Source organism: Papaver somniferum, chromosome 11 (genome assembly GCF_003573695.1).
Source record: "Papaver somniferum cultivar HN1 chromosome 11, ASM357369v1, whole genome shotgun sequence".
NCBI lineage: Eukaryota > Viridiplantae > Streptophyta > Magnoliopsida > Ranunculales > Papaveraceae > Papaver > Papaver somniferum.
Window position 1 is genome coordinate 139,061,115 of NC_039368.1, and position 6,464 is coordinate 139,067,578.

Here is a 6,464-nt window from a genome sequence, read left to right on the forward strand (position 1 = left end):
TATTTTTTGTACATAGCTTATTTTTGCTTTTATTTATATATTTTCTTTTGGTTCTTTTTACGTAGATTATTTGATTTTGCATAGGTACCTTAGTCTGAAGAGCGGCGATTGGAGTCCATAGGTGGCCTAAAGTAAGTACTTGATATTCTCACAAAGCTTTTGCAAGGTGAGTTATTAAGAAAATTTTACTTTGTATAATGGTTTCCAGTGAGTTGACTTCTTTTATATCTTTTTGGAATCTCACCAAAAGAGTTGAGATAGAGGAGACATTTGATATTTCACCAGAGGAGCATGCATATGCACCTTATCATTATCAAGAACCTTCCGAGTGTGTAAATAATGATTGGAATTTCTCTCATAGGTATGATCATTCCGGACCTTGTGAAGGTTATGATCATTACCAACCTTACCCTGGTTATGAGTCACAAATTGTTGATTCCAATTATTATTCACACATCTCTCCGTCACAGTATGAGAGAGATGATGAATCTTACTGTGACCCATTGGCATCACAACTATCTTTGTTAGAATGCCTCAATATTGACATTGTCGAACAGACCAAAGCTAATGAGTTATTTTTTGTTGAGATGAGTAAAACCCAAGCTTATATTGATCCACTTTCTGAACAAACTGATTTATCGATTGCTCAACTAACGCAGTCCCTAAAATATTTTGGTCTTACCGAGGAGACAAGTTCTAATTTTTCTAATACTCTTGATATTTATGATGAAACTGCTTTAACTAATGAATCAATGTGTATGGAGAATGATGATGAAATTGATAGTTGTGATAATAGGAATAGAGACATTTTCATACCAAGTGAAGGTGGTGTATTTAGTCCAACTCCTGATCGTGTTAATGATCATTCGCCTATTCAAAAGGATGAGTTTAGGACTGAGGTCCCCATTCTTTTAGACGGTGTGACATATCAGTGCTATAACAATGATTCTTATGAAGAATGTGTTAATTCAGAGGAAACTGTAGTTAAGTCTAACGACTTAGAGACATTACACTCTATCTATAAGGTCACTTCTAATCATCTTTATTGTGATATTCCTATTGATTCCTTAGTTGATGATGATTATGATGATAATTTAGTACAGGTTTGCAAGCCTAGTGGAGAAGTTAAAATACCTAGAATTGTGAGCACAACTTTTCGGAAGATTCCTAATTTTGGATTAGAACTGCGTGCTTCTCTAGTATTACTAGATTATTTTGCATCTCGTGACTTCTCTTTGCATGTGCATGTCTCTCAGATTGTCTCAGTTCCCATCCCCACTGAACCACTTGAGTCGGTAATTCTTATCACTGACAATATATCCTTTGCAAAAATTAAGGTTGGGGGTGGCTCTTTCCTTTTGATAGTCTCTATATCTTTACGTTTCTACAACGAGGATTTGAGGTTGTCATTGGTTGTATGTATTGTGCTTTGGGTTGATCCCCAAATATTTAGGTTGTTGATATATGGAGAGTCTTGTTTGTACATTCCAGTAGGTATAGCTATTTTCTTTCTTTATTTTTATTTGTTTATTTTCGCATATTATGAATTTCCCATCTTAATATCTACGTTGGATGACTCAATTACATTGAGGAAAATGTAATGTTTAAGTGTGGGGGAGTGGTTAACTTTTTACCTTTCTTTTTCAGGAATTTTCTTGCAATTTATGACCAGCTGTATAGCGGGTCTATTAAAAAAAAATTGCATCAATAAAAAAGAAAAATACATCATATGACCAGTTGTTTAGCGGGTCTTGAAAAAACAATTTGCACGATATGATCAGCTGTTTAGCGGATCTATTCGTCTCGCTGTTTAGCGGACATCTCTATCCGTTGTTTAGTGGATTCGTCTTGTTGTTTAACATACTTCTCTAAACCATTGTTTATTGGTTCCGTCTTGCTGTTTAGTGGACATATTTTTTCTGTTTTGCACGAGGACTAGCAAAATATAAGTGTGGGGGTGTTGATAAGCACATAAGTGCTACATTTTATATCCATATTTATATTAGATAGGACTCGAAATTTGGCTAATGACACCATTTTAGGGTTTACTCTTTCCTCTATTTTTCTTGTAATTGTTTTAATGGGTTTTGAGAAATCCATATTTATGTGTTGCGAAACTTTATAGCTAGGGTTTTAGGTTGAAACCACTTGGGGTATTAGGCTATTTTGAATTGAATAAAATTGAGCAAAAGATCATCATGATTTGATTAGATTAATTCCATGATTTTAATTATTGATTAAATGATGAATTTCGTTGTTGCTTCACCGGTTATGTACAATACAGTAACCTTTGCGCGTGATTAATAGGATTGCAAATATATGTGTCTACTTATTTGATGTTCCATGCTGGGTTAAATATTTTGATGGAGTATACTTAGAATATCCATGTATCATTTGTGAACCTATAATTAGTTTCATATAACTTTGTCGCTAACGCAATTTGATGGTGCATGCTTCGGTTTAGTCTTTGATGTGCCATGCTTAGGACGTCCCAGTGATATTTTCGAGTCTAATACATCTAATAGGTGATGTCAATAGAACGAACAATAAATAACTCATGAATTATGTATCACTTCAGTAATTGAATAGAAATAGTGGTGGATACTATAAACCCTGGTTACCAACTTTCTCATTGATTTTATTTTATTAGCTTAATTTTAATATTTTGTTTTCAATTATAAGAATCCCAAAAACATCATTGTTGGTTGATTAGAGATATTGGTTACAGTATTTCCACCGCTCCTTGTGGGAACGACCCGTACTTGCCTCTGTCTACTAGTTAGAAACCGTGCGATTGCGGTTATCATATATAGGGTTCTCCCGGATCCTATCATGTATAACAAACCTAAGATTCGAAAAAACGGTTGGAAGATATTAGCTTGAATCTAATCATGTTTTCATCTAACGGTGAATATTGAATGCCTTGTTACCAAGGTAACATTGATTGCAAACCCTGATTTGAAGACTATATAAAGGAGAACTCTAGGAACTGGGAAACCTAATCCCCACACCTCCTGTGTGATACTAGTTGTATAATCTAGAGTCGATTCTCCTTTAACCTTAGGTTTATATCGAGACCCTGTAGGTTAACGACTTGAAGGCTTCATTGGGATTGTGAAGCCAGACCCAACTATTTTCTTTGTAGTTGCGTGATCTGATCTTACTGTTTTTATAGTATTCATTACAATGGTAAAATTGGCTCGAGATTAATTTCTCCGATAGGCAAGATAGAAAAGTAGTCACAAACATCTTTGTCTCATCGTGTGTGATTCCACAATATCTTGTTTCGCTAGTCGATTAAGAATATTGTTAGGTGATTGATATTTATAGGCTGTTCTTCGGGAATATAATACCAGTATATCAATCAGTTCCCGTTCACCTTGATTTATCAAAAGACGGAACAAAACTCGTAGGTATTTCTGTGGGAGACAGATTTATCTAATCCTGTAGAGTTTTTTATGTGATACAGATTTTTTTATTAAAGTCTTCGACATTGGGTCGTAGAAACTCTTGGTTGTGGGTGAGATCAGCTAAGGGAATCAAGTGCGTAGTATCTTGCTGGGATCAGAGACATAAGGAGCGCGACTGTACCTTGGATCAGTGTGAGATTGATTGGGGTTCAACTATATATCAGTACGAAGTTAGTTTGCAGTAGGCTAGTGTCTGTAGCGGCTTAATACAGCATGTGTTGAATCTGGACTAGGTCCTGGGGTTTTTATGCATTTGCGGTTTTCTCGTTAACAAAACTTCTAGTATCTGTGTTATTTCTTTTCCACATTAGATTTTGTTATGTGCGTTGAGAAATTGAGATATAACTCCTTGATATACTTTTCTTAAGATTGAGTCTGATTGTCTAGTTGATTCTCTTGAAAGTATATTGGAGTTAGTTCATGCAGATTGCTAAGCGAAATATTGGGTGAGGTTATGGTAGTCTCAGAAACCTACAATAATAATACTGCAAGTGCACAATATCTAACTAGGAGAACAATGGCAAGTACAGGTCGTTCCCACGAGGAGTGTGAAATACTTCTACTAACTAATACCAAGAATCAACAAATCAATAAGGTGATGTTTAACGATTTTTCAAGAATTCGGGACAAAATGAAATAATAAATAATTGTTAACAATAAACGGAATGAGAGCGAGTTATTAGGATTTTCGGTTTCCACCAAATAACTATGCAAACTCTACTAATCTTTAAAAATATATTCCATGCTTTTATTTTCAAATATTGTTTCTCCGCTATAGTTTTCTTCGCTTCATGGGTAGTGATTCTAAAGCATTACCTATCAATCCTTGCATACCACGTCTAGGGATTTAACCGAAGCACGAAATATCAATTCTAAAGCATAAATAATCAAGAAAATCACATAAACGATTAAACACCAAGCTTTGTGAAGAAAAACTATTAATCAATCAAATCATTATTAAGCATATATCAATGTAAAGTTTTCACAATTAATTGGTTTCTACCTAAACCCTAACAAACAATCTAGCAAATCATGGAGAAAAGGAAATCAAAACAGCAAAACCCTCTTCTCTATAGACGGCCGTAACCGCGCCTCCTCGTTTCTCAAATAGTCACCCCCTTCTTATACACCTTCCTTTTCTTTTATTTCATTAATCAAAGTATCAAAAAAATTATTCTATGAAATATCTTGCATGCAAGTTGATGTCGTCATCAGTATCTTTCCCCAAATAGTATTGCCACCTCGTTATTCCAATGAAATAATAAACTCCCCTTATTTCCAAAATCTCCCAAATGAAGAAAGAGTTATTTTATTTCCAAAATAGTCGCGTGTAAATATTCCTCAATTAATTCTTCACATGAAGAATAAATTATCTTTCTCGGTGGAATATATTTGTAATAAAGTAAGAAAGATAAAATAGTTCCCATTTTCAGTTTCCATGTGCCAACCCCACTTTGATTGCAATTCCTTTGCTGCGTTTCTGTCTCGCCTCTGAAACAATTCTATGCTGCTGATATATATGGAGATACCAGGCCAGCTACATTTTGTCATTTTTTGTTATTGTGGTTGTTGATATATGGAAATACCAGGCCAACCAATTTCATCATTGTGGTTGCTGATATATGGAAATACCAGGCCAACCCGGCTGCTGATACATGGAAATACCAGGCCAACATAATAAGTGCTGCTGATATATAGAAATACCAGGCCAGCATAATAAGTGTTGCTGATATATGGAGATACCAGACCAGCATAATAAGTGCTGCTGATGTAGAAATACCAGGCCAGCATAGTAAATGTTGTTGATATATAGAAATATCAGGCCAGCATAATAAGTGCTGCTGATATATAGAAATACCAGGCCAGGATATTTCATCATTGTGGTTGCTGATATATGGAAGTACCAGGCCAACCACATTTTGCCATTTTCGTCGCGAACACCATTAAGTCTCACATTTTGCTGTTTATTCGCTGGATGATCGAATTCACTTGTACTTTCTACAAAAACACTAAAATAGTATTAGTAAATAAAATATTTTATCCTAACTAATATAAATATGGGTATAAAATGTAGCATTTACATGCTTATCAGGTTATTAGACCCCCACTTTTTCATTAGTGAAGCTTATATATGCTTAAGGAGGCCGAAAAACCACTGGCAAAGCTTGAGCTGATCGATGTCATTCAAAGTCTCAGAATGAGTTACCTTTTCAAGGAAGATATCCACAAAATACTAGAAAACATGTGACATGACAATGCCTAGAAAACGAAAGATAACTTATATGCAACTTCTCTTAAGTTCAGGCTTTTTAGGCAGTATGATTTTCATGAATCTGAAGGTAATTTAACATGACATATCATCCATAAAATCAGGTAAGTCCCCCGGTACTTTGCTTGTTGTTTAATTATTCTAGAAGTTCGGATTACCGTTTATTTTATCTAATGATAAATTTATCTTGCGAGTGCCAGATATTTATAATGAATTCAGACACGCAAAAGATGAGTTCAAGGAATCAATTACAAATACAAACGATATTAAGGGGATGATGAGCTTATTTGAAGCGGCACATCTTCTTTGGGAAGGGGAAAACATCTTAAGTGAAGCTATGCACCTCACAAGAAGGCCCCTATTAGACAAGGGAGGCAAAAATGACAATATTAATGCTGACCTAGATAAACAAGTCCGACGTTCCTTAGAGACACCAATTGACCGGAGGGTTCAAAGATCAGAAGCTAGGTTTTTTATCGAGGCATATGAGTCCCAAAAAGATATGACTCATATTCTTCTTGAACTGGCTAAAATTAATTTTAACATGGTTCAGGCTCAACACAAAATGGAACTCCGGAACATATCAAGGTGCGTGTCTACTGCGTACAATTTTAGTGCATGGGATCCATTATTTGCATTTTATTAACGTACTACATGCGCTATAATTATGCATGTCATTTTTGTTCAGGTGGTGGGACAACTTGGGGGTTGCAAAGAAACTGAAT